Source organism: Myiozetetes cayanensis, unplaced genomic scaffold (genome assembly GCF_022539395.1).
Source record: "Myiozetetes cayanensis isolate MyiCay16 unplaced genomic scaffold, myiCay2020 scf2-11, whole genome shotgun sequence".
Taxonomy (NCBI): domain Eukaryota; kingdom Metazoa; phylum Chordata; class Aves; order Passeriformes; family Tyrannidae; genus Myiozetetes; species Myiozetetes cayanensis.
In genome coordinates this window covers 78,827,165-78,853,521 of record NW_026087411.1, presented here as the reverse complement: position 1 = coordinate 78,853,521, position 26,357 = coordinate 78,827,165, and the positions used below count along the sequence as shown (strand labels likewise).

Below are 26,357 nucleotides of genomic sequence, written 5' to 3'. Positions count from 1 at the left end.
TTTGTATTGTATAACATGATAAAAATTGGACAAGACCTTATCTGGACCTTATCTGTGTGAAGCTTTAGCAGGTATGTGCTTTTAATGTTCTCATGTCTAATCAATATATCCTGTTTTTTGGATGGGTCACAGAGTCATTGCCTAAGGACTGATGAAGCTTAAATGCTGAGACTTAACTTCATACTGCTGTTTTCCCTTCTATTTCTGTATAATCGTTGTCATTCTAGAGAGATGAGGTATTGTATATGGAGGAGCATATTCACAGATCTTTTGTGTTTGCCTTCCTAATGATAATAACAATAACAAAAGTACTGGTGGTAGCAATAATACAACCAGTAATAAAAATCTAAATGCTTGTCCTGAATAGCACCCTATTGTGTCTGTGCTCTAACCTTTGTAAATGCTGATCATCTTTTGTCTTCCTAAAGCTAGAAGATACTTTACACTTTCAAGTTTTCCTTCACAGAAACTCCTTTCAAGGTTGAGGCATTGTGTGGCTAACAACAGTGGCTTTGAAATGTATCATTTAAGCTGGAGAGTGACAAACACTCTACTCCCTGCTCCTGGGAGAGTAGCTGTGCTTTCATTTAATGAGGTAGCTGAAGACAACTCTGGTCCTTTTCCTACTTTGAGCCCAAAAGCCAGAGGCAAAATGGTGAGCTTTCCTTGCATGTGTGCAAAGATTTCAAGGTCTGTGTCTCTATGCAACTTGCAGCTCTTGTCACCTTTCTGGAAAGGTCATTTTGACTTGCATAGTTATTAAATCCCACCTCCTTTGTTCTACCCAGATCAATTCTAGGCCAACGCATTGATGAAGCGAGGTCTGATTCTTTGTAAAATGGAGTATGATGGTGAATACTGTTGGCAGGCAAAGGCAATTTAAGCTTGACTATATTCTGCTCCCTTTTGAGTGCATGGGATCTCTTGGTGGTAGGGTAGCTGGGTCTCTGTGACCATTGTGCCTGTTAGTAACATGCAGAGTAGGAAAGTAGGAATACAAGTGTGCCAGTTCAGTGGTAGCAGGGTGGGTCAGTGGCAACAAACACCAGCAGACAGAGAAGTATCACTTAGTGATTTTTGCATGCATGGTAGCAAGGAACTCTCTGTCTACCCCAAAAGATGCCTTGACTTAAAAAGCTCATTTGCTTCGTAACCATGGCTGTGTCTTCTGCACTTCTTTACAATACACACTTCAAATATTTGCTCCAAAAAAGGCTCCTGAAAAGAGACCTTGTGTAGCATCTCTCTATGTTACATTCAGAGCATACACCCAAAGGGAATTCTTGTAAAGCCTTCTTCATGTAGCACTTGGATATGAAGTATGCCTGAAACTCTAAATATAGGGTAAATGTCACATGCACATGGAAGAATTCATCCATGACATATGCTACAGATTTACGATGCACAACATATTAGGTTTTGTTATCGGATTCACCAAGGTTTCAATGAAGACAGATTGCCAAACAGAAAAAAGAGGCAAAGAAAATCCAGTCAATTTACTCTGAAGGATCCATTCTTTCCATAGGACATTGTGTTGGAAGAAGCCTGTTTTAAATCAAGGCCTATGCAATTGGTTTATGCCACAGTTTGATTTGATGGTGCTTGGTTGTCCTTATCAAATGGTATTTATTTCATCAAAGCAAAGGAAACAGAAACTTGTCCAGAAATTGGAAGCCTCACTCATTAATCTAACGAGAGCTGTTCTTTCTTCCCATTTGACTTTCATGCCTGTTGGGGACAAGAAGGCTCATCGTTTTATCACTGTTGTCCATACAGCTATCCCACACCACAGAATCCATGATGACTGCGTTTTTGAAAGAGTATCTCCCCAGGGACTGTAATTATTCATCTTTCCGGAGACACAAGATCTATAATACACAAGTGCTGCAGACAAGAACTAGTTTACAGGTTTATCTCATGACTGAAAGTATAATCCATCTTCCCTGGCATGATTTAGGAGGTGCCTCATAAGAAAAGAAAGAAAGTGGGTCGAACCCATTTCAACTTGTATTTCCCTGTTCACATAGGTCTTATTTTTTTTATTTCTCATTGTAGAGAATTAATGCTTTAGTGAGCAGAAGAAATGGGCCTTATTTCCTGTATCCTTTAATATACCTCATAACCATCAGGGCTATGCCTGCACCAGGTTAAGACTCCCAGTGAACTTTCTTGCCCCAGCACTGATGCAGCCTGGGATCTGCTCTGGTATGAGCAAGAAGAACAAGAAAGCCCTGCTTCTGATGGAGACAGTGGCTTGAGATCTGGAAACCTTGACATCTTCATGAGGTAAGAGAACTTGAGTGTATTAATGGAATTTTCCTAATGATTACATGGTAGGTCTAAGCCTCTGAATAGGGATTCCAAAATTTCCCATATTTCCTCTACTGAAGGATACCTTAAGGCACTTGCTTGTGTCTCATCCTTCCCCTTTTGCTAACAAGTCAGTCATTTTTCACTATCACCACAGAACAGCCCTACAGCTATCAGTACGACTCCTTTCCTGGGAAAGTTTGTTCTGAAAGTGGGACTTAAGGTAGTTTAAGCTTCTTGAAATGCACTTTAGCACCTAAAGACACAATATTACCATCTCTTCATGCATCTCAGTTTGGAAGTCCAGGTCAGCTGTTTAAAATATGACCTGAACAGGCGTGGCTCCAGACTGAGAATTTGTCTGCGTAATAGTATGATATATGTGATCATATTTCCTCCTAAAAACTTTTTTATTCACCTTCATCCCCACGTATTTCTAATTTCCATGTATACTAAAATCCTCTTTGGAAACAACCCATTCATCTGTGTTTGTTCTCCCCACACCCTACAATAACCATCTGTTGTTCCTAAAGGGTAAACATAGCTTGTCTTTTTCATTGAGACATAAAACATTGCTCAAGAACCCTAAAAGATGTACATTTTCTACAAAAACCTTGGTCAGATCTACCTTCTGTAGTCTTGTATACAGCCTTGCCTGCTCAAAGGGCTTCAAGTACTATCCAAAAGCTAATAAAGGAGTGTTACCATGGAGAGCACAGGGTCTCTAACACTGGGTACATTAGGAAGGAGGCAATAGTCCTGGGTGCTCACACTGCAAAGTATTTCAAATATCAGAGTAAGACAGGTAGGAACAGCTAAACTGTGCTCCAGACATCTAAATTTGAAGATCTGTGTTTCAGCTGGTGTGGTAGATGACATTTTTGGTTCTGAAAGCAACAGAAGGAGCACACCTCTCTGCCTTGCTTTTGCCATTAGAGATTAAATCAACTCTGCTGTGTCTTTACAGATAAAAGAGACCAAAAAACTCTTGACGAACCAGTTAAAAATTACAAACAAACAGCAGTCTTAAAGGGCCTAAATCCAAAAACTGCAACTTTAGCTGCAGTTTGTAAATACCTCTAAAATATACTAAAATGGATGGATGGAAAACTTAAATCTAGGATTCTTTGAACATGTAAATCCAAATATCACTGTTACTCCTTGAGGCTGTCTCTGATTTGGAGCCTGTTCCCCGATTAAAGCCATTCTAGGTAGACAGTGCTGGTATAGTCAGCAAGTCATCAGCCACCAAGCTTGCCAGCAAGCCACCAGTCATTTGTGAGGCAGAACGACTGCTTTAAGTAGGGAGTCATCCTTTGAAATCAGTATCATGATCTGGGCAATATTTAGGAAGAACATTCTCATCTCTAATATTTCTCATTCAGTTACTAGCAGCTGAAGTGAACTAAGTTAAAAATAAACATTATTTATTTTTTACCATTTCACAACAGTGAGTGAGCTGGGTGATTTATATGATCACTGCTATCACTGTAATGTCTAGGAGAACTTGCTTACAAATACCTTAACTTTCCTGGCTCATATGGACTATTGTGCAATTGGAGCTTGCAGACACTGAAAGGAAAAAATCACAGGAAAAAAAAAGTTAATTAGACATTATTCATGAGTCCTGAGTCTTGCAAGATACAAAACCAATGCACAACTAAATGAAATTTGTGGCTTTACCTACTCTGACCATGTCCATTAAACTGTATAGTTCTTCCAAAAATCTTATTTTAGGTTTTCAGCTCACCTTCATTTTCATACCATTTTAGGATGGTAAATTGTGGCAGGAATTGATTTGTCTGGACTCATACATTGCCTCCCATGCTACTATAGTTTCTCCCTGATACCTACCCTTCTTTGACATTTTTGCTGAGAAGCTGACCACTGTGCTTCAATTTATTAAGCTCTTTCTATGAAGATATCAATTGCTTCCTGGCAACAGGACTATTATTATGTGTCTTTGGGGGACAGGCATTTTCAAGAAAATTTTCAGAGTGAGGGACACCACTTGCTGTTAGCTCTTTACAAAGGAGCACACTTTTACCCTTTATTTTATGAAAATTATTCAAAGGCAGAAATACTATCTTTTCTGTCAAAATGGTTACTCAAAGAGAGGTGAAGAGTCAGTTTTAGTGCAGGTGTGTGTACAACAGCTGAGCCCTGTTTTCCCAGCGCATAAAAAATCTCTTCAAGGGGAAAAATCATACATGACCCTGTGCCTCATACTTTATGGTTTTGGTCGTGAGATTTGCCTGAAGCCCTCCCTGATACAGCCCAGGACACCCAGACACCAGGGGCATGCTCACTGGCTTCTACATTCTGTCCCTTGTTTACAGGAAGGAAACCAGCAAACTTTAGTCTTACCAATGATTTTAAAGAAGTGAACTGAGGTGTTTGGGTTATCATTAAAGGACTAGACACTAATTCATTAACAAACATGCTCTTGATTCAAATCTGTTAGTGACAAGATGGTCCAATCATTGCAGGGTTGAACATGTACATTCACATGACTATAAATTACAGAAGATAATTTTTTAAAGACTATACATTGCAAAATTGACACTAACTGGACACCTTAGTTTTTGGGCACCAGGACACAGAATGAGCAATCAATGGGCAGAAGGGAAAGAGAGAAGATCAATAACAAGACAAAATGATGTGACACCACATCTGGAGAATTTTTAATCCAGGTATGGTGTCATATAAAAACTTATATATAAATAGAGCTGAGACAGAAAACATCCTGGTAGACATTAACTTCGAAATCATAAGCCTGCTTGTCCCAAAACTGCAGGTCCCACCCCTTTAGGACCATTGGCACACTAAACCTCCCTCACAGCTGCCTCCATTGTCCCCTTATTGCCCTGATCTCTTGTGAGGATATCCCCACGATGTCTGGCAAAGAGCAGCTCCTTGTCTGTGCAAGGTGTTGTTCAGCTGCAAGTTTCCCCACTCCTGTGCAGCTTGCAATCACATTTAAAAAGAAATCAATGTTGTTATAATGAACAATAGTGGGGAGACAGCAAAGGTGAATTGTAAACCCAATGCTTTTAGTGCCCAATGCAAAAAATTTCTTCCTGTAGCACGTTTCTACAGCATTGAGCAGGATGGAGGCCAGGATGAGGACAGGATATTCTGCTAAGGTTGTGACAATGGGGAGGAGCACAGGAGGAGCTGCCAGATGAGGTGAAATCCCTGGAGAAGCAACAAGAGGGAGACATTGTTTCTTCTCAGTAGCAGAGTGGCATGGCAGAGACTCTGGGAACAGAGTGGGCAGTGCCACACTGCAGATGAAGAAATGTCTATGTGGATAGAAAGGACTGCCTGTAGCAGGAAGCAAAGCCTAAATCTCAGTTTGAGCTTGTAGAAGAAAGGAGACTTTCCTAAGAATCTAGAGAGAACCATAAGAAATTCATAGATCTTGAGTAAAAACTGAAAGTTACTGGACAGAGTGAGGAGTGAGCACCCCTCTGTTAACCAGATATGCTTTCAATCCTTTTATTTAATTTGTCTCACCCATCAGTATCCTGGTTTGTTCTGCCACTTTTTTCTTATTGCGGTTCAATTTGTTTCAGGGATGTATTTATTTATTTATTTGTGCACATCTATGTAACAAAGTACAGCTTTGGATCCCAGTAACTTTTCTGCTTGGTTAATAAGCTCGCTTAAAAGAAAATGAGAGGTGGATCCTTCTGAAAGTGTCAGCTACTTTGCTGGGCCAATCCAATGATACAACTGATGGAACCAAAAACAAAGACAAATCAAAACAGCTTTGCAAGGCTGTACATCAAAGAACAGATAGTAACTGGTGTGTAAAGCTTTTCAGTAGCTTGCCACTGTGAGTTAACCCAGTAATACACTAAATCTAGAAATACCCTCCTTTTCACAGGCTATTGAATCTGCTTTAAATGGCAGCTAACTGGAAAAAAAAATAAGATGAGATGAGGTGTCCATTCATGCATTCTTGGAAGAGATAGTCCCTGAGTATTAAGTCAAAGGCCCTACGTGTGATGGTACAGTGAAAGTGATTTCTTAAGACAAAATGCGGGCCTAGATATCTTGCTGACCACCCATTTGTGGTTAAGTGAAAGGACATACATCACCGGAAAATATTAATAGCTAGTCTTCAGGGAAAAACTGTGGAATACAGTCAGCATTAATCACATCCCTGACTTTATCTCAGGAGCCAAGAAGAGGTCATTTTTTTTCCATCAGGAACATCTTGGTACTTAAAAAAAAAAAATGCATTCACACTTAAAGGTTTCTGTGGTGTAACCATAGAGATGTGTTAATGTAATAATCACACACAGCCATGTAGGGGCTTGTGCTGTTTTGTGCAAAGAGAGTTAGCAAAGTCCAACTTTTCTCTACACAAATGCACCTTTTATAAATAAAGATAAGGAAATATGCAAGTTTTATAAAAGTAGAGGTTTTATTTAAAATTTAATAAACTTAGTTCCCCAAATAATTCTTTTCTTTGTGGTCTAAAACTGTGCCAGAATCTCCACATGGTGCAAATCAGTGCACTCAGGGTAGCTCTGGGGATTTACTTCTGCTGAGAAACCAGTCCATCACTTCCTCAAGGTTCTGACATTTTGAGGACCGTGCTACAACACAGAACAGCGATTCTGAAATGCCAGAGCAATCCCACTTTATCACTACATGATCCTGCTGAGCACAATAACAAAGCTCAGTTTCTCTGTGCGCATGCAGTGTATATTTGAGCATGCAAGTTTATTTTTCTGCAGTGAGGGTTTTCTTCCTCCTTTAGTTTCACCAGGAACTACTATGGTCCTGCTTACTCATCAGGTGATACTGGCTCAGCAAACTGATTTGTTACCTCTTCTGGATGGAACCAAAATTCATTATACTAATCAGGTTCCTTGATAGTTCCATAGAGTACTGCTCTCAGGTGTGGTGTGGAACCATAAATACCAATATTCTTAGTGTCCAGGAGCTTTATACTATGGTGAGATATCTTAATTGACAGTTTCTTTGCCAATGTGTGCACGTGTACTGTTACAGTGAGCCATACTGAGCAGGCATAGTAAAACCCGCCAGAATGTGTTATTTTCCATATTTGTAAGAAGTGAGCCCACCTCTGCGGGAATCCATCCCCAGCACAGTACAGAGACATCTGGTAGTTAACAGCAATGCCACAAATCATCTCTAAACCCACCTAAACAAAGACACAGATGATCTAATTTATTGTAGGTGACAGTCCTGCTTTGAGTTGCTCTAGGTAGCCCCTAGCAGCTCTCTAGCAGTCAACAGGAAACAAAAAATCCCTCTAGAATTGAAATGAATGGAAGGTATTTGGGGAGATGAGTGGAGAAGAAGTTTAAGATTTAGACAATTACACAAAGATTTCCAGTTCGACCAGGAATCTCTCCCCTTTAATCTTGAAAACATACTTCATTTTCAGCTCACTGATGTTTTAAAAAAGCATTATTTCTCTTAAAAGTGAGAAAATAATTGCCTATCTGAGCATGAAAAGGTATTGTGATACCTTGAGCTGGTTTTTATTCTGTATATCCACATAACTCCTGTGAGTTTGGGCTTGCTGATATATATGGTGCACTGCAACAATGTTTTATTGGGTTTCTGCTACTAAAAGGATTGTTTGTTGTTTCTTTCCTGGATATATTCCCCACAATATACATACTGTACTCAGTGGCAGGCAGTTCTCTGATCTTTCACCATTTCCAGCTTATAGTAGCACTATTGGCTTATTGCTGTATTTCAGAACTGTGCATGCATGAGCCCTGTGTCTGGAGCTGTCCAGAGAAGGGCAACAAGGCTTTGAAAGGTCTAGAAAGCACGTCCTGTGAGGAAGGGCCGAGGGAGCTGGGTTTGTTTAGTCTGGAGAAGAGGAATCTTGAGGGGGGCTCATTGCTTTCTACAACTGCCTGAAAGGAGGTTGTAGTGAGGTGAAGATCAGTCTCTACTGTGCCTGAGAGGACCAGAGGAAATGGCCTTAAGCTGAGGCAGGAGAGATTCAGATTAGATTTTAGAAAAACATTTTTCACTGTTAGGGTGGTCAGGCATTGGAATAGGTTGTCTGGGGAGGTGGTGGAGTCACCATCCCTGGAGGTGTCCAAGAGGCATCTGGATCTGGCACTGGGTGATCTTGTTTAGTGTTTTAGGGGTTACAGTGGTAGTGCTGGGTGGGTGTTCGGACTGGATGGTCTTAAAGGTCCCTTCCAACCTTGATGATTCTATGATTCTGTGATTCTACATATACAAGACTGCACTTCTATATGGGTCCAGCTTGCTTGCCCTGGCTCTGAAGTTTGCTTGATTGCTCATTAGGGTTGCAGAGTGAGGAAAATGTGGATAGTTTTCCAGAGACCAAGAACATGCCCTACACAGGGGTCTGCACAGATAATCCCCTCTAACCCAGATTGTTATGTCCCCACTAGGAACATAATTTGTCCAAAGCTACGGTCATAAAAGGTCAAAGCTCTGAAAGACCTGCAGTTGAATTGCTCCCAGCAGTTAGGAACAACAAGGAAAATCCTACTTAGTGTTTGTACTAAAGCTGGGAAGCTTTTCCCGAGCTTTATTTTCACAAAGGTGTTTGAACTCCTAATAGTGGCACCTGAAGGACTGAAAAGGGAGAGAACTTCCTTCAAACATAGACATATTTGGGAATTTTGTACCGTCGCATTGTTTCAAGAGAACTGCTTGACAAATGAGAGCACGGTGAATGCTAAACAAAGGTGATCTGTTCCAATAATGTCACAGCCTGAAAGAAAACACCACCATCAGAACCAGTCAAGTGTGCATCCGTCACGACTAATGGCTCGTGTCAATCCTCTCTGAGTGACAAGCCGTGTGCTCTGGGGCAGGCGGAGCAGCACACCAGCCCAGCGGAGGCTGGAATGCTCTGCACGGCTGCAGAGAGGCAGCACAGCAGCTGGGACCCTCCAGCTGGCTGGGGCCCTGCTCTGGCCCCCCGGCTGTGCACGGGGAGCCATGGGAGCAGGAGCTGGGGAATCAGAGCGCTGGTAAGGAGCCTGATAAAGCATCCTTGAAAATATGGGTCACGAGCAACGCTAAACTGACATGAGGAACCAGTTCATTTATTACTTGACAGCGGTAATGGGTGGGGTTGGAGAAGAGTGAGATCTACTGGCCCCTGAAGAACTTACGCTTCTGCAGTCCACAACAGTATGGATCATATCAACAAACACACAAGTATTAATGACACTGAAACTCCAGTAACTTTCATTAAAACATTTTCATTAAAAACAAAACAAAACAAAACAAAACACAAAAGCAATCAATCAATCAAACAAAAATTAAGATAAAACCTTAGCTGAAAAAGATACAGTGGAGAACTGTAAAGTTCCTTCCTTTTCTTGGTTTAAGTCATGCTCAGGACAAGCTATGTGAACACATGTATCTTGGATCTGTAAGGGTTTTGTTGTGGCTACCAAGAAAATAGGGAGAAATTACTGTTCTGGTGATTTTTTTCCAATTATAATACAAAGAGTAAATGACTATAAAATATGAGTGACTTGTACAGAGAATATATGATATCTTTTCTCCTTGTCCTCACTACTGCCCTTGTAATCAAATAAGTAGTTGTGCAGAGACTGCACCAGCCCTTATAATCCTCCTTCAAGGCACTTAGAAGAGATGGGAACTCATTTTGTTTCATTTTCAGAAAAACTTTGCAATTCTGAAGGTTCCTATCCTAGAAAATCAGATTTATGAGATAAAACAACCATAGGGGGAATGTGAGTCAGATGGAGGAAAAAGGTTAATGGTTTGTCCACAGTAATAATAATGTTTAAACTGGAACTGGAACATGGCAATGTCCTTAACAGGCCCCCTTGATCACTCCCTCTAGAAAGAAAGTGGAAGCAAGGGAAAAAGATACAAATTCAAGGAAGGAACATGGCAGAAATAGCGTAGAGCAAGACAAAAAGAGAAAGGAATATGGGAAGAGGAAATGCTTCACCAAAAGGTAGGTAATGAACCGCACAATTTCCCACATAATAGGGATAAGTCAATCCAGCACACAGTTTGTTCTTACACCCCTCTTAACTGCACAAGGGTGCCTGCTCAGTGTATTACAAAATGAGATGTGTTTCTGCATTTTAGGTGAGTTTTTAAGCTCAAACCACCTTTAAAGTGTATTAGCAATCCTGTAACATCTGACAAAGAGGAAAGGCTGGGTACAGTTCTTCCTCCCCAATACACCCAGTCTTCTGCACTGCACTCTCTGCCCCCAAAAAGACATGGTAAGAAAGAGGCATTCTATTCTTTACGGACCATTGACTTCAATGGGCTTTGGATTGCGTGAGCCCTTCACTTTTGTATTCTAAAGAAACCAAGAGAAAGCTCGTGAAGATCAGAGGCAGCTGAATGTCTTTATGTGTAAAATAACTTGAAAGGCAGAGCTTAACCCAGCAGAAGAGAGAGAAAATTCACAGTCCACCTACTCTATCCAGCCATAGATTTGTAATTGTGACACTTGTGATAAAACTAAAAGAAAAAATGTTAAAATTACATGGGGAAGGGAGAAGAGTCATGAGTCTGAACTAAAAGCCTGAAAGAAATAATTTCAGGACTTCAATTGTCCCTAGTGATTTCCTCTAAAGACTGACAGCATGTGGCACTATCTTACTCTAATTTTCTCCAAAGAGAAAATGTGGCATTGTATTAACATTGAATTAATCAGAGAAGCCAAATATATCTGAATGCACAACATATCTGTATCTCTCTATCTCAGAAAACTTTCTACCCCATCTAAGCACCAGCTGGAAGAGAAATTTTTACAGTGGAGCCCTTTCTATTTAATCCCGTAATCTTCTCAACAGTAGGGGTTCTCTCTTAAACCCGACTGGAAAGTAACATATGCACTTTTGAAAGAGAGGAAGCACCAGAAGGCAAGCCACAGAGGTCTCAGCTCCTTCTCTCCCACTCAGTAGTTTTCTCTTGAAGATGCCTGCTTAAGGACAGTTTACATTTAATGACACAGATCAGCCAAAACCCAGGGGTTGAAATATTTTCTGTTTCTGAGCAGTTATGCCTCCCCATTTTTATGCTATGGCAAAGGCAGGGGTTAACTTGAAATGCCAAGGAGACCACAGAGATGGATTAACCCACAGGGACGCATTAACCTGTAACTGTTGTTACACCCTGGAAGTTACTACCTTTCCTCCCTTCAACTATCCCTTCTTATTATTCATGGTTAGTATTTTGACAGCTTAAACCACAGTGATGTTCCTGTCTGTAACACATCCTGACTGTCAGTCCTGGGGCTTTATTATGGGTTTCAATGTCTCTTCTAGATTTGAGGCTAAGTGACATGATAGCCCAGATTAGCTGAGAGGCTGCTTCCCAAATGCTAGGTCCAAGTTTCATGGGTCTCCTGGTTAACCCAGCCTCAACAAAATTCCATGAACAGCCAGACACAGCACTCACAATCTAAGTCTTCTTGCAATCATCTAATAGAAAGGGGAAAACATTCTTCTCCAATTAGAATTAGATGTAGAATATATATTAATGTATAGAACTCCTATGTATTAATGTCTCTGAAATCTCAAACCACTATAAACTCAGGTTACCAGATGGGCCATCAGTGTCACTCACCTCATTCTGTTCTCTCTTTGAATATCTGTCTTGTTTCCTCCCTGTCCCTTTTCCCTCCCTTTTTAAATTCTCATAATGCCTCAGTACAAGTATCTGCTGCAGAAAGGAGAGGTGATGGCAGCTAGTTTTATGCTGTTAGACTGGCCTGTTTCTGAAACAGCACTCACAGCCAATTATAAAGCAAACTTTTTACCAGTGGCCAAGAAAATGTTCACAGGAATTCTTCACACTTACTTCTTTTATAACCCTTCAACTTTATAATATTAATCACTTCCTCTGGAGAAAAGAGAGAGCCTGACCCAGGCGATACTTTAGGTCAAAAGCTACTTTTTGGAAGAAAGATGAAATTGGGAATCCAAATCAGGCATATGCTGAAAAAGGCAGGTGCACAGTGATAAGAATGCACCTTTTTGATCTTTGACACTTTCGTTCTTCCATCTGAAGTCTGTAATTTATCATAGGTTGTACTGGATATACTGTGACTTCTGGTGAGGATTAAGCATAAAGAATGCCCTAGTTTAGCTTTCTGGACTCAGAATCTGTGACTTGTTTCATGATTGCAGAAAAATTGGTGCACAGGCCCAGAGGTTCCTTCAGTCTCAGATGGAAGCTTCTGGCTCCTCGCCAGGGTGAGACCTGCCCAGGAACCACTGAGTCACCAAACTGTGACACTACAGTAAAGATGCTCAGGTGAGACATTAGATGGTACTGCAGTTGTGGACCAGAAGGGGACCTAAGCCTACAAGCACCCCTGGAGCCCTGTGAGCATATGTAGGGCATAGTACCTGTGTGTATTCTCTTTATTCAAGTGATGCTGTTAATAGCAACCACCTTCTCTATTGAACACACCCTACTTTCTTTCCATGCTGTGTGTGTCCAAAATGGACTAGAGCCTTGAAGCATACCTTCCAATCTCCTCTCTTCCAGCTGAATCCATCACACAGAAGATATGAGATTATCCCAGACTCTCACAGAATTAGGTTTAATAAAACATACAAACAATCACGCAAAGATAGGTACATTATTTCAATAGGGAAAATTTAGGTTGAGTGCCTGAAAAAGGTTTACTAGAAAGGCTGGTAAACAACCTTCCCTTTACCCACTGGGTCCTGGAAAGGTAGGCACATTCCTCCAGTGCTTGGTCAACTTTCATTGGCTTTCTGAGCCAAAAAAATCTCACCAAGGTTTGGCAGTAAGCCTGCTCCCCTGTCAGACAGGCCTCCTTCTTCTCTCACATGCTTCTTAGTCTGCTCCCTGCTTGATGCCCCTTTTGGCCACTGCATATCCTACCTTCATTTGGGAAAGCTGTACCATGCCCACCTTTTCTTAGGGAAAAAGCAATTGTCCTCCCTTCATCTCCTCCCCCGAGGTTTTGGCTTGACCCAGAAGGCAGCAGTAGGAAACTTCTCACTCTCATAACCTCTACAACATAATGTATAATATACAGTAGTGGGCAACAAATAAATTAGAGAAGGAATAATTCTGTTCCAAGGTTGTGGTGTACTCTGGTGGTTTTATGTCTGCAATGTTTCTGGTGGGGCCCTTTAGAAAGCCAGAGTTAATGCAATGGTTCATGAGAAACGGAGTGCAATTAGTGAAGGCCCCTGGAAGCATGCAAGTCAGGAAAATCAATCTTTGTAAACCTTGGCCTTAGCCTGGAAAGAAGTGGTTTATGAGCAAGATGCTTTTTGACCTGTCAGTATCATGGCAATATATTACAAAGGCTGTTGTTGTTCCTCCCTGAAGCTGCATTGGAAAAAGAGGGGGTTAAGGGGCAGAGGGCACTGTACTGCCCCCTCAACTGCCCAAATACAAAAAGATATATGCTGCATGTTCAAGAAGAGTTTGTAATGTAACAATTTAGCCCTGTTGTTGAGACACCAGCCCAATTAAGATCCCCCATGCTGTTGCAATCTGAAGGTCAGGTACCTTCCCTCACTGTATCTTAAGCATGAGGGTCTGTGGTATACTCAGGTTTGTGATCAGCATTTTTCATCTCTGTTTTGATGCAAATTCTGATTTTTTGCTCCTAACTGGCATGAGATTGCAGGGATCAAAGGCCATTTGCTCTATTGTTGGCAGCTAGGTACAAGACTATCCATGGAGAGGTGATATAGAGGTGTAGCAGAAAAAGACAAGCCTCAAAAATAGATACCTTTACCTGGGAATTCCTAAAATGCCACAGTGTAATCAGGTGGTCCCAGAGACACTCAGTACACTGCCCTTGGGAGCCAACAGCTCTGCTTTGCTCAGAGCTTTAGTGGAATAGCAGCCAAGTAGGTAATGATGTAAGCACATGCACATCTCGCTTCCAGTTCTCTCGATCCCATTGCTTCGATTTGTGGGTTCAGTATTTTGAGGCTGAGGATAGAAAAGAACAAGTTGTGAGAATATCTTCCTTCCTTCATTCCTTCCTTTGTTCCTTTCTGCCTTCCTGCCTGCCTGCCTCCCTGCCTTCTTTTCTGCCTGCCTCCCTGTCTGCCTTTCTTCCTGCCTTCCTCCCTCCTTCCTTCGTTTCTTCCCTCCTTCATTCCCTGTCAAAATCTCTGCAAGTGTGCTGAAAAGTGGGGGGAGGGGGGTGTCTACTGCAAGATTATTACTGAGACCACTTGTGACACTTTCTCATTAGCCTGTGTAATGGGAAGCCAATCTGCTGCTCAGGAAGCAGCACTGCAAATTATTTTCAGCCACAGATGATGCAGCCTGGCTTTGAACTGCTTAGGCCTTGCTGTAACAGAAGCACCAGTAACATTCATTTAATGTGTGTTGACCTTACCCTGACCTAGGAGACAGAGACAGCTCCTGCTCTGGCTTATCAAAATGCCTTTTCCTGTACAGGTTTCTGCTTGGCAGAGTACCAGGAGGAAAATATTATATTCTGTCTGCAGAAGGGTGGAAAGTTTGTTTGGCTTCCACGTGGCTGGGGGGAGAAGAAAACGTGTTTATTTTTCCCCTCCTATAACCCTGCTGATGACACATGCCAACTTTTGAATCTTAAAGGGCAGTGATATGGGGTGAGGACAAAGGACTAATCTGGACAAAGGGTGCCCCCAGGGCATTAAAAATAACTATTCCCCTCACCTTCTGTTGCTGCAGTAGGCTGACACCACTTGTCACTCAGACAGAGACCTGTATCAAACAGGATGAAACTGCAGATGACGGGAAGTCCCTGAATGTAGACAAACCCATCAAGTCTCACACTTTGGACATGAAACTCTGGACCACCGCCTGCTCCTAAACTGATATCACTTTCATATGCAGTCATAGAGGCACAAGCTTTTCATTTTCCATGACTGCAGAAAAGAGACTGCGGATGTGCCAGGATCCCCCCTGACCCCAAAGCTTGACATACTACACAGCAGCAGACCAGCACAGCCAGAGGACCCAATGCACCAAAATATGAGTACCCAGTCATAAATGAGAAGAAGACGAAACATGAGAACGATGTGGAGGGGCATGACAAAAACATGTCTTCCTTGAAAATCAGCCAGAGCTCAAGGGAAGAGATTGTGAAGAAGCAGACCACAAGATAAAAGATTACTGCTTGCTCAAAAGTGTAAGACTTCATACTTGAGTTAGCAAAGCCTTTACTGACAATACTCTGCAACCATCGCAGTGCCCAACTGGGTCAAACGTACCTCAAGACCTGGTCACAGAATCACAGAAACACAGAATTGTTAGGGTTGGAAGGGACCTCTGGAGTTCACTCAGTCCAACCCCTCCCTCAAGGCAGGGTCACCTAGACTGGGTTACACAGGAAGTCATCCCAGTGGGTTTTGAATGTCTCCAGAGAAGGACACTCCACGACCTCCCTGAGCAGCCAGTTCCAGTGCCGTGTCACCCTCAGTGAAGTTCTTCATTTTGAGGTGAAACTTCTTGTGTTTTAGTTTATGTCCGTTGCTCCTTATTCTGTCACTGGGCATCACTGAAAAGAGTCTGGCATCATCCTCTCAGCAACCATCTTTGAGATATTTATATGCATTAATGAGATCCCCTCTCAGTCTTCTCTTCTACAGACTGAACGGGCCCAGCTCCTTCAGTCTCTCCTCATAAGAGAGATGCTCCAGACTCCTCATCATCTTTGTGGCCCTCTGTTGGACCGTCTTCAGTAGCTCCTTGTCTTGTACTGAAGAGATCAGAACTGGATACAGTGCTCCAGATGTGGCCTCACTAGGGCTGAGTAGAGGGGGAGGATCACCTGCCTAGATCTGCGACCTGCTGTCCACACTCTTCCCAATGTACCCCAGGATACCACTGGCCCTCCCAGCTGCAAGGGAACACTGCTGGCTCATGGTCACCTTGTCATCCACCAAATACTACCAGGTCCTTCTCTGCAGAGATGCTCTCTAATAGGTCAGCCCCTAACCTGTACTGGTACTTGGGGTTATTCCTCCCCAGGTGCAAAACCCTACATTTGCCCTTGTTGAACCTCGTAAGGATTCTCTCCGTTCAACTCTCCCACCTATCAAGGTCCCACTAAATGGCAGCACAACCTTCAGGTGTATACCTAATGGTATACTTTTAAATAATTTGTCATTAGAAGGCAATTTTTGTTCTATTTATTAGCACTCCACCTTGTTTTATGCCTCCTTGCTCTACAGATTACTCTGAAAGAAAAACATACTGCAGTTTTAGTTGCCTCACTGGAAGAAGGTCATTATATTTCCTTTGGCCTTTCTTGCTTCTCCAATTTATGGATTGCTGACATATTCACGTGGCCTTTGTTTTGATCTCTGCCCTATATGCCAGGGCTTGAGAGAACTCATCCAAGTAGCAAATGGACATTTGTCAGAATTATTTATGAAAAGACAGAACAGGATGAAGCCAGTGATGTCTCAGAGACCCTGCCCTGGATGTGAAAGGGTTGTGCCTTGTTGAACTGCTCTGACACTGGTTGTCACCTTGGCCAATCATGCAAGCAAATGTTGGATTGGTGCCCACTGCAAAGGAGCTGTGCTGAAAGATCTCACTTTTCCAAAGTGCTGGCCGATTAACTGCAGGGCTGTGAATCCTTCCTCTAACAAGTTTGCACAAGCTGTGAGGTTTAGATGGGGTAAAGGTTCCTTTCCACTATTTATCCCATGTAGAATCAGAAACCCAAAGAGATAGAGATAAATGAGTTTCTGGTTACAGATCAGTTTAAACAAATTACAGTCGCAGGACAAAGCCTTGCTGCGTAGAAAGCCCAAGAGGGGACAATACTAGAGCCAACTGCAGTTACCTGCCAGTGCTGGCAATTCTAAAGCTCAGTACTCATTGCTCTTGCTGGTTGCTTTTTATTTTGACAGCAAGCTTGAACGTTTACATTGAATTAATAAAAACCAAATGTTTGTGCCATTAATTTCTGGGCTTGGTAATTCTGACATCTCTGGTATTTCTTCTCCAGCATGCAGAAAGAGTTCCCCCTCTCCCTCCCCCACCCCTGCTCAGTTCTGTAAATGCTCCAAGTAGCTCGGTATAATAATTTCTACCCTCTGTTCTGAGATCCCCTCACGGGTCCTTGCCCCAATTTGGGATGAATCTGAACATATCCTCTGACAAAATTACTATACCCAATCTCAGCACACTCCTGCTCCACATTCTGCTAAGTTGATTATACAGCTAATTGGACACAGGGAACAAAGCAATTTAACTTCCCTAGAAGATGACAGCACTGAAATGCCCAAAGCCGTTGAAAGTAGCTCTATGCAGGAGCTAATTCTTCCACCTCACTTATCACAGGCAGCTTTCATGCACTGGAAGTTTTAGGGCAATACTTTCCATCAGAAAAGAAACCAAGTGTTCAGAAGCACCCTGCATCAGCCAGGGACATTAATTTTCTTATTTTCTAATCTATATTCAGGTGTGCCCCAAATGGCCCCTTTTACCACTGGGAAACGTAAGAGCCAGCAGCATTACAGCTCGTAGGAAAAATGATGCAGAGGATGGAGTGAGGTGCTATTCACTAAAGACAGATGAGGAAAATGGGATGAGAATGGACAAAATAAGAGGAAAGACTGAGCATTTGGAGAAAACTAAGCAGAGGAACAGGAAAAGAAAGGCAGACAAGAGGAGAGGCCTCTCCTTCACTGGAGTTTCTCCGTCCTGGACACATAGAGCAATGGAACTTTGGGAAAGGATTTCTGGTCTCCCAGCAAGAGCCTGCTGAGAAAGAGGAGAGCTGAAGGCTGCTCCTGATATCCCTATGGTTTTGAATCCTTTCAAAGGAATTGTTTCCTCTTGGTACTCATCAGTGCTGGTTTCTCATGGTTGTGACAGGGAGGGGATCCCCTTTTAAAATGTTTTAGCCTCTTGAAGGTCACCTCAAGCACCACTCCGAAGACAATTACAGAGGTGAATGTTGTTTCAGCCTCACCTGTGCTCCAGTAGAAAGAGGAGAAACCCTGTTGTTTTCTGTGGTACCAAAGAAGTGCTCCCTTGTGAAAACAGGAGAGCCCATATATACAAACATTTCAGATTTTCACGTGACTTGAGCCCCACCAAATGACTAATCCCTGTTCATAGCCCTCCTTCCACGACGGCGCAGGGCCCTGTGGTGGGGACAAACAAGCACTGCCCTTGGAAATGCAACCTGTTGTGTGACAGCACGCCACCCCGTTTCCCAAACAAAAAGCAGCTGGGAGAAAACATCTACCCCCTAAATGTAGATTTATTAACACCCGGCACCAGGAAAGTCAAGGTCAAGGGTTAAAGCTCGCCTTTATCCATCACCTCTTGATATGACCTTGGTGGGGCTTTTTGCAAAGGGCAGGGACAGTTGATGCGGTAATGAGCTGCTCTTCCCAGGAGACCCAACATGATGAAACAGTACAGGACATCCACTTTTATGTATCAGTGCAAGAATACAGGTTTGATTGGTAATAAGTTTCCCATTAAAAATACATGGGAACTTACCTCAGAGAGACAGGGAGTAGACCCCACAGGATAAAGACTATTCAGCCAGCTTTTAATGAAGGCAATTACATGCATGTATTTGAAGCTTTCCTTCCTCATTCTTCTCCAAAGAAAACAGGCTCATTTCATGGAGGAAAATTAGAATGAAAAATAAATTCTCGATTGTTGTTTTTTTAACTGGGTGAATTACATTTTAGTATTTGAAAGACTGTGGCTTTAATACAACTGAGATGATGCATAATAATATTAGCTTACATGCAGGTATAATAGCCACTTTTCAGAATAAAACAGTTTTTAAATTCTGAGGAAATTAGTAGTTTCAAAAGGAACAAGAAAATGCAACTTGGGTGTTCACTGAGACCTTTCATTTTAATGAGTCAAACAATATATTGAATCATACAGCAAGGATTTAATTCTGTTTTATTCTGAGGACCTATTGAGCTATTTATTCATCTCTCAATCAAGACTGGCTGTCACAAGTTTTGTCGTTTGTTTGAACTTATATTACAGGCATAGTAAACAAGGTGCTCCTCAGTGCTCTCCTTCACTTTTTCCTGTTCTCTCCCTCCTGCTCCAAGCACACATGGAGAACCTGTAGCACTTTGCTCATTGGATCTTTGGATTTTGCCCAGTGGATCTGTGGAGTTTGCTTCATGTATCTGTATTTCTGAACTTGAATTCCAATCTCATATGCATAACAAATGGATCTCGAAGCATGGAAATTCACAGCAAACAAAACATTCTCTACTGGTCCACTGGTGCTCTGATACCATTGACACTGTCACAGAGTCTTTATATTTATGCAGGTAAAGGACAGGGGAGAAGGCCACTCAGTCATCAATCCAGTCTGGAATAGTGCCAAAAATTACTGGCATTTCATGTGGGATAAAGGCATAAAGACTATGCACAGAAATCAGTTTACACCCCTGTTTTTTAGCAGATCTGACATAACAGGATTAAATTGTTGTCATCTGTGAGCATGCACATTTTACCTTCTGTGCATGACAGCATCTCCTGAGGTGAAGTTAGGGATGCAGATGGAGTTCAAGCATCAGTCTGAGAAAAGAGAGTTGCTTTGGAGTACTCAGATCATTATACCTTTAAAGATGCCCAACAAGTTCAGAGCAGACACTATGAAACTGTCTCCTTTAAAATTGCCTCCAACAGGGACTCCTTTAAAATTGCCTCCAACAGGGAACCAGAAAACAAAGGAATCATCGTCACCAGCATTTTTAAAAATTTCTGGTCTTGGTTTAAAGAGCTGAACACTGAACATGGTGTCATGTGGACCATAACAGCTTCATAAACTTGAAGCAGACCTGAATCTGCAGTATACCTAAAATGGCCAGGGTCACAGGGCCAGTCCTTCCTCCATGCACCTCCAGTAGCAGCACTGGTGAAAGCAGAGGCACAAACATCTGCCACAACACGCACACGCTCCCATCCCAGGAACCATCACACCAGATGGTTACAAAAAACATTACACAGCCCAGGCAAGACCCCATAGCCAGCAGACACTACAGAAGCAGCAAATCTCAGCTAACTCTAAAGCTTGGTAGATTTGGACAAATGGTTCTTCCATTCACTCTGCCTATCACGCTGCCCTTCTGTGAAGCAGCCACAGCAGGCCACCATCATGGCACTGGGCTCTGTTCTCCTCCACCACCAGAAGCTGCAAGAAAGCCCCACAGGGGAGCTCCCTTGATAGCACCCACCAGTGCCCAGCCCTGCCAGGACAGGCTTTGTGTTCAAATAACATTAATCTGCAAAATCCTTTGATTTCTCTCTGGGTGCTTTCTGTGTTGTTTAGGCAATGTGCCTCTTGTAGAATACTCTATTCTTTCTCAATATTTCATTTATAAGAGGAATTTCCTTACCCAGAACTAGCAGATACTCCCCCTGCTCCACCCTCCATTATCCTCCTCCCTGCCCCCATAAAACTATTATTTAAAACCAGGAAAAAATACTCTGGCCAAACAATCTTCCCTCCACCCTCCCTGCTATCTGTTTAAATATCCTTGACTGCAAGACATTCAGTACAGAACAGTCATCAATTTTTAATTCATTTAATCTCTTGGTAACAGTGTTCTCGTGAACCGAAGGGCCCCTGAGGAAGCTTCAGAGAAACGTCAGACTAGCATCTTTCACTGGATCCAGGCATGAAATTTTGAGGATAGAGTAGACTCTGTGCAACTGTATGGGTTAATGGAGGAGAAAAGATACTTAAAACTGAATACCTTTCACCCTCAGATAAATCAAAACGCATTGTAAACCAGGCTCTGTACCCCTAATGCAGCACAGATTGAAACAAGCACCAGGGAGAGAATTCCCTGCGTCAGAGTAGTTCATGATTCAGCAAACTTGGGAAGGAGCCCTCTGAGTAAACATGTGGGTTGTCTGTGCTCCTGGTCCTGCTACTGCTTCGTTCTTGTTCCAAGAAGCTCAGAGAACATCCTAATACGCTGTCAGTAATTAAATTCTGCCTGCTCAAATGCCCCAGAAGTCTCAGGAGAGGATAGTTTTTCTCCTCAAGCCTGTAAATGGCAGGGAATCTAATACTCTGTGTAGCCGCATTGTTCTGCAAAGAACAGTCTTTCAGGAATGGACCAAATAGTACCTGTGCACAACGTGAATGTTAATTGGCTCTGCAGGTGCTTTAGGGGAGGGAGCAAGAGGGTTTTTGGTTGTATTCAGTCATGTCGTATAATTGTAGCATCCAAAGGCCCCAGTTGTGCTGAGAGTTGCATGAAAACAGAGAAAGAGCAAAACCTGTCCCCACTATCTTATCGTCTAATAAAACAGGTTAAAAATAACCTATAGCCCTAGTTCTGTGACAGCTAGAAATTACACATTTTATCTGACCCCAAGTCTTCTCATCATGGGGTGTATAAGAATTGCAGCTCTCTGAGGAGGCTTTTGGAGGGAGAAACAGGTTTGATCACACTATGTATGATACTGAACTTAATGCATACATACAGCATCACCTCTACAGCATCCAAGCAGCAAGAAGTGTGTATGCATGCACAGCTCCAGATATCTAAAGGGACTGCCCTGTGCCGCTGGCCATCACAGAGAAATGCAATGCTAACAAAGGTGGTGGAACAAAGAAGCCTCTCTCCCCACCTGCCTCAGCTCTCCTCCCTATCAGAGATCCCTGTCCAGTATTTCCTTACCCATAATACCTGGCAAGCTGCTCTGCAGGGGTGGGTATGGCCAAGTCCTGCTTGGCTTCTAGAGGTTGATGCTGAATAACTTAGTCAAGCAGACGCAGTTGTAAAGAGGCTGTGACTTGTTACACTAAATCACACCATTTCCTGTCTTCCCACATGCACCTTAACGTAACAGGCAGGCTGCTACTGTAATGACAGGTGGCACAGGAACACAAGGCATTACGCTGCAGAGCTACTCAGTAAGTCAGTATGTTTTTCACAAGATTATGCAACGTATAGGACATTTAGGGGTCTATTTTTCCAAAAATGGTGAGCAGAAAATCGTGATGCAAAATGTAGCCTCGATGTTTAGCACTAAAGCCCTTTTCACGACACCCACTGGCAGCACTGCAGCTCAGCCAGACACAGGGGTGCTGGGACAATTTGCATAGTTGCTATTTCTCGCAGAGACTTTCCCTAATTTGCGATGCCTTTTTCTAACCAAGTTATTTGTCGTTAGCTGTCAGCAACCCCTAATTCTTTGCCTCTGAACCTCCTGTTCTCTTTCACACTATTAAGAACATTATTTTCTATTCTTCTGTCAGCGGAGAGTGCTGGTGATTATCACTGCAATGTCTGGTCCCCTTTATTGAAAATGTTAATCCTTCCTTTTTACAGGGTTTCTTTAGCCAGAGGTGCTAATACTTGGTTAATAGAATCAGGCTGCCTTTTTCTTCATCTTTTGTGTGTATGTGTTTTAGGGAGGGAATTCTTTTTTATCTCTTGGTCAGAATTTATTATAGTATCTTTTTTGATTCTTCTTCTTCTTTTTTTTTTTTTTCCTCCAGAGAGGCTTCTTTGACTTCTCTTGCTTTTTTTGCTGTGGTTATTTTAATGCTTTTCTTACATTTATCACCCAGAACACTCATTACTCTGTGTCTTTTTTGGTTTCTGTAGTCTTAAAAGGGAACTTAAGAATACGTCCTTCAAAGAGGAGTGACCTGTGTTCATCATCAAGAAGAGGACTGAGAGCTGGGAGTCTTTCCTCACTCAATGCACAGAGAAGGCTTTCTTTGGCATTCCACACACTTCCCTCCAACCTGAAGATCTTTTCAGCATTTAGGTAGTAAACAGCACCAAATATTACCACCACCCCCCACTGCTCATAAGACATTCTTCCATGAAGAAAAGCATGATGTGCAGCATGGGTCACCTGTCGTAATTTCAGGAATTACAGATTCTGCCCCAGGGGAGAGGTGAGGTTGCCAAGATTCAAATGCAGACCAGAGTAGGCTGCAGAATACAGTGCAGGTAACTTTGTGTTATGTTATAGTAGTACAGTCTTTTAATGCTGATCAGGTAGCAGTTCAGCGAAAACTCCTCTTGTTTTGATGTGAAGAGCACAGATCCCATCTTGCACAAACTGCTGTTGTGATGAGTTTCTTTAAAAGGAAAGACTTCACCTGGAGCAATGTAATTACCCAAGAGAGAAAAGTGCCAGGTCATCTGAAACTTTGTCTCTCCTGATTGCAATCATATTTTATTCTCAGGTAAAGCAGAGCTGCTGTGGCAATGAAACTAGGAAGCAGTGACTGTTCAGCATGTGTCTATTGTGGACAGGGGACTCCAAGACCATTTTCAAGGTTGCCCCAATACACAGATGTCCTCCCACTGGAGATTGTTTCAGCAGGCATACCTAAAACTGGATGGAGCTGTTGGAACTGGTTGACTCCCTCCGTCTTTCCATCCATCCAGCCAGTCAACCAGCTGAGGAGGACAGTGGGAGGACACCAGGGACCTTCCTTGCATCTTCTACGAGCTAGAGCATCAGGCTGGCAGAGCTCCAATTTGACTCCTCGCTTCTAAATTCCCATTAGTACGCCATCAGCGTTGCAAAGGAAAGGGCAGCCCCGCACACGCGAGGGTGAGGAGGGAGGCGCTGCAGCAAAGGGTCCCCACCCGCCCTGCCGGGCCCTTCGGGCGCCTGCATGAGATGCCACCCGGTGGCAGCAGGGCCGCATTGCACGAGCAGGCAACGAAACATCCCTGGAAAAGTTGTTAACCTGGTCGCGACTTCACTGCGCAGTCGAAACACCCAGGATGTCCGTGGGCTGTGGTGAATATTTGAGTGACAGCCATCTCCAGTTATGTTAATTGGACAGCTTTTTGCCTTTTTTTTTTTTTTTTTTTTTTTTTTTTTTTTTCCCTCTCCAGAAACCCTTAGGCTTTTGTTTGCAGGGAATAAATAAAGAGGGATTAGTCACGTTTATCTGTGTTTTCCTAAGTCTTTACAGAATAACTGTTATGTGCAATTAAGTAATTTGTCTGTCTTTGACCAAGCTGATAGCAAATTACCAGACATTACTGATGAGGTTCCATTACATTTTAAGAATAGATTACACGGATCTGGAATTTATTGATTTTTATTTATTTTTTAGGCAAGAACAACTGGCAATAATAGTATTATGAAGGTGTAAATTCAATGTGCTTTGACAAGTTGTCTTTATCTAGCAGCATTACTTGGCTACATGATTGTCTTCTCCACAAAGGATCTGCATTGAGCCAGCTGCATAGCAAGATTTTCATTCACAGCTTTCCCTCGCCCAGTGTCAAACATGTGCTGGTGGGATATATTCAAGTAACCTTTGCTAAAAGCAATATCATCCTGGATTTGCTCTCTGTGATCCTGTTAACTGATACTTAAATAATTCAGACTCTTCAAGGATCCAGCTCAGCTGCTTCCCCTATGCTTTGCTGCATTTCAAATCACAAATCCATAAGTGATTTTCTTAAAATCCACTTCCAGTGAGGTTTCCCATATAATTATCACCACAAATTGATGAGTTTCTCTTCAGGAACCATGAAGCATCGACATGCAGAGAGCATGTAATATCATCCTGTCTCAAAATAGATTATCTTGTCCAAGATACAGGTATCATTTAATTTAACTACTTTGAAAGTACTTTACTGAGCATGCCAGACTCTTACAGATTCCCAGGAAATATGTTCTCCTTACAATTGAGACCAGATACTTCACATTGAAATGAACCAATCTTACTACACCTTTGGTTTTCAGGTATATATTAACTTACTATAATCACACAAATATTGTTCATACTAAACATATGCACCACTCAGCCAACAGAAGGCTTGGAAGCACGTCCACAGCTCCTGACAAATGGCAAAAAGAAAAAAATCTTCCAAAGAAACACTGCACTGATACATTTGCCAAGAGGCCTGGCCAGACCTGATTACAACAACCACCGAGCTCTACAAAGTGCGGCATCAAGGCTAGGTCGTCAAAACTGAAAGGCAGCAACTAATCTTAATTAAAGGGTGGGGATTTTGCTTTTTTTTCTTCCCCTGAGAAACAGCACTCAGGGTGGAAAATGAAACTCTTTCACTAAACCCTGTTGCGTGGCTTTGTCTTCCAAATGCACTGGGGAAAATAAGGGGAGGAGATTCACTAAGTACATCCAGGAGAAACTTGGGATACAGCCAAGAGTCGTGATCTGGACAGTGCCAAGACCGTCAGCAGCACAGAGAGGAGGGGTTGCTTCCAAAAGACTTTTTGCTGAGATTTTATCCCTGCCAAACTCTCCTCCCAGTGCTGTAAGTAAGCCATGATGGCTATGCCTGTTTTTAGAACATGCAAAACCTCTGTTACCAGAAATTAGAATGTCACGATGCTTCTCTTTCTTGAGGAAATCTAAGTCGTTTCCTCAGAGAAGTAGGCATCACTCAAGGACAGGTGCCAATGCACAGAAAACATTTTGGGTATATTTGGTCAAGGTGGGCATGGGTCAGCCCATGTCTGTAAATACATGGACTAAACTGCTCTAGCTTCCCGGGACATGGGATTTCAGGGTTTGTTTCTCTGACAACCTGGCCTGGCACACAGTCAGCAGAATATGCTCCAGGGAAGGCAGCTACTTTCAACAAGAGAAGTGGGAAAAGGTGGGAGTCCCTCAGCCCAGTCTGAGGAACACCCAGCACTGGTTACCTACCCCCTGCTTTCAGTGAGATCTACCAAGGGGGCATGAGTTGACTCTACCTGCTCACTGTTGTGGCTAAAGGGCAGTCGTCCTCCCTGCTCCTGTCCTCCTCCCTTCCCTGCTTGCATTCGGGTGTGTGTCTGGCTACTTCCTTCAAAACAGCTCTTGATCTCAGTCTGCCCTTGGTGAACTGATTCAGCTCATTAAACTGCATGAAAGATAAATAACCATACCTGTGAGGGGAAAAGGGCAGGACACCCTCCTCAGAGACAGAAAGAAGTGGCCTCAGAGACATTTCTTCAGTCTGTGAGTGGCTAGTCTTGACTAATCCTCCCTTTTAGGTGGGCCAAGGAGGGACAGGCAATCAGAATTCTTGTACAGGTTAGCTTTCTTGAGATTA

The 26,357-nt window shown here is 42.6% G+C and overlaps 1 long non-coding RNA gene across 1 annotated transcript in view; it reads right to left on the bottom strand.

Moving 5' to 3' along the window:
- Positions 1-18,849, bottom strand: part of LOC126639845 (uncharacterized) — a 49,381-nt gene extending 30,532 nt beyond the window's left edge. Inside the window, exon 1 of the long non-coding RNA XR_007628893.1 lies at positions 18,814-18,849. This is a non-coding gene — a long non-coding RNA (uncharacterized LOC126639845). The remainder of the gene's footprint in view (positions 1-18,813) is intronic.
- Between the last annotated feature and the right edge of the window lie 7,508 nt (positions 18,850-26,357).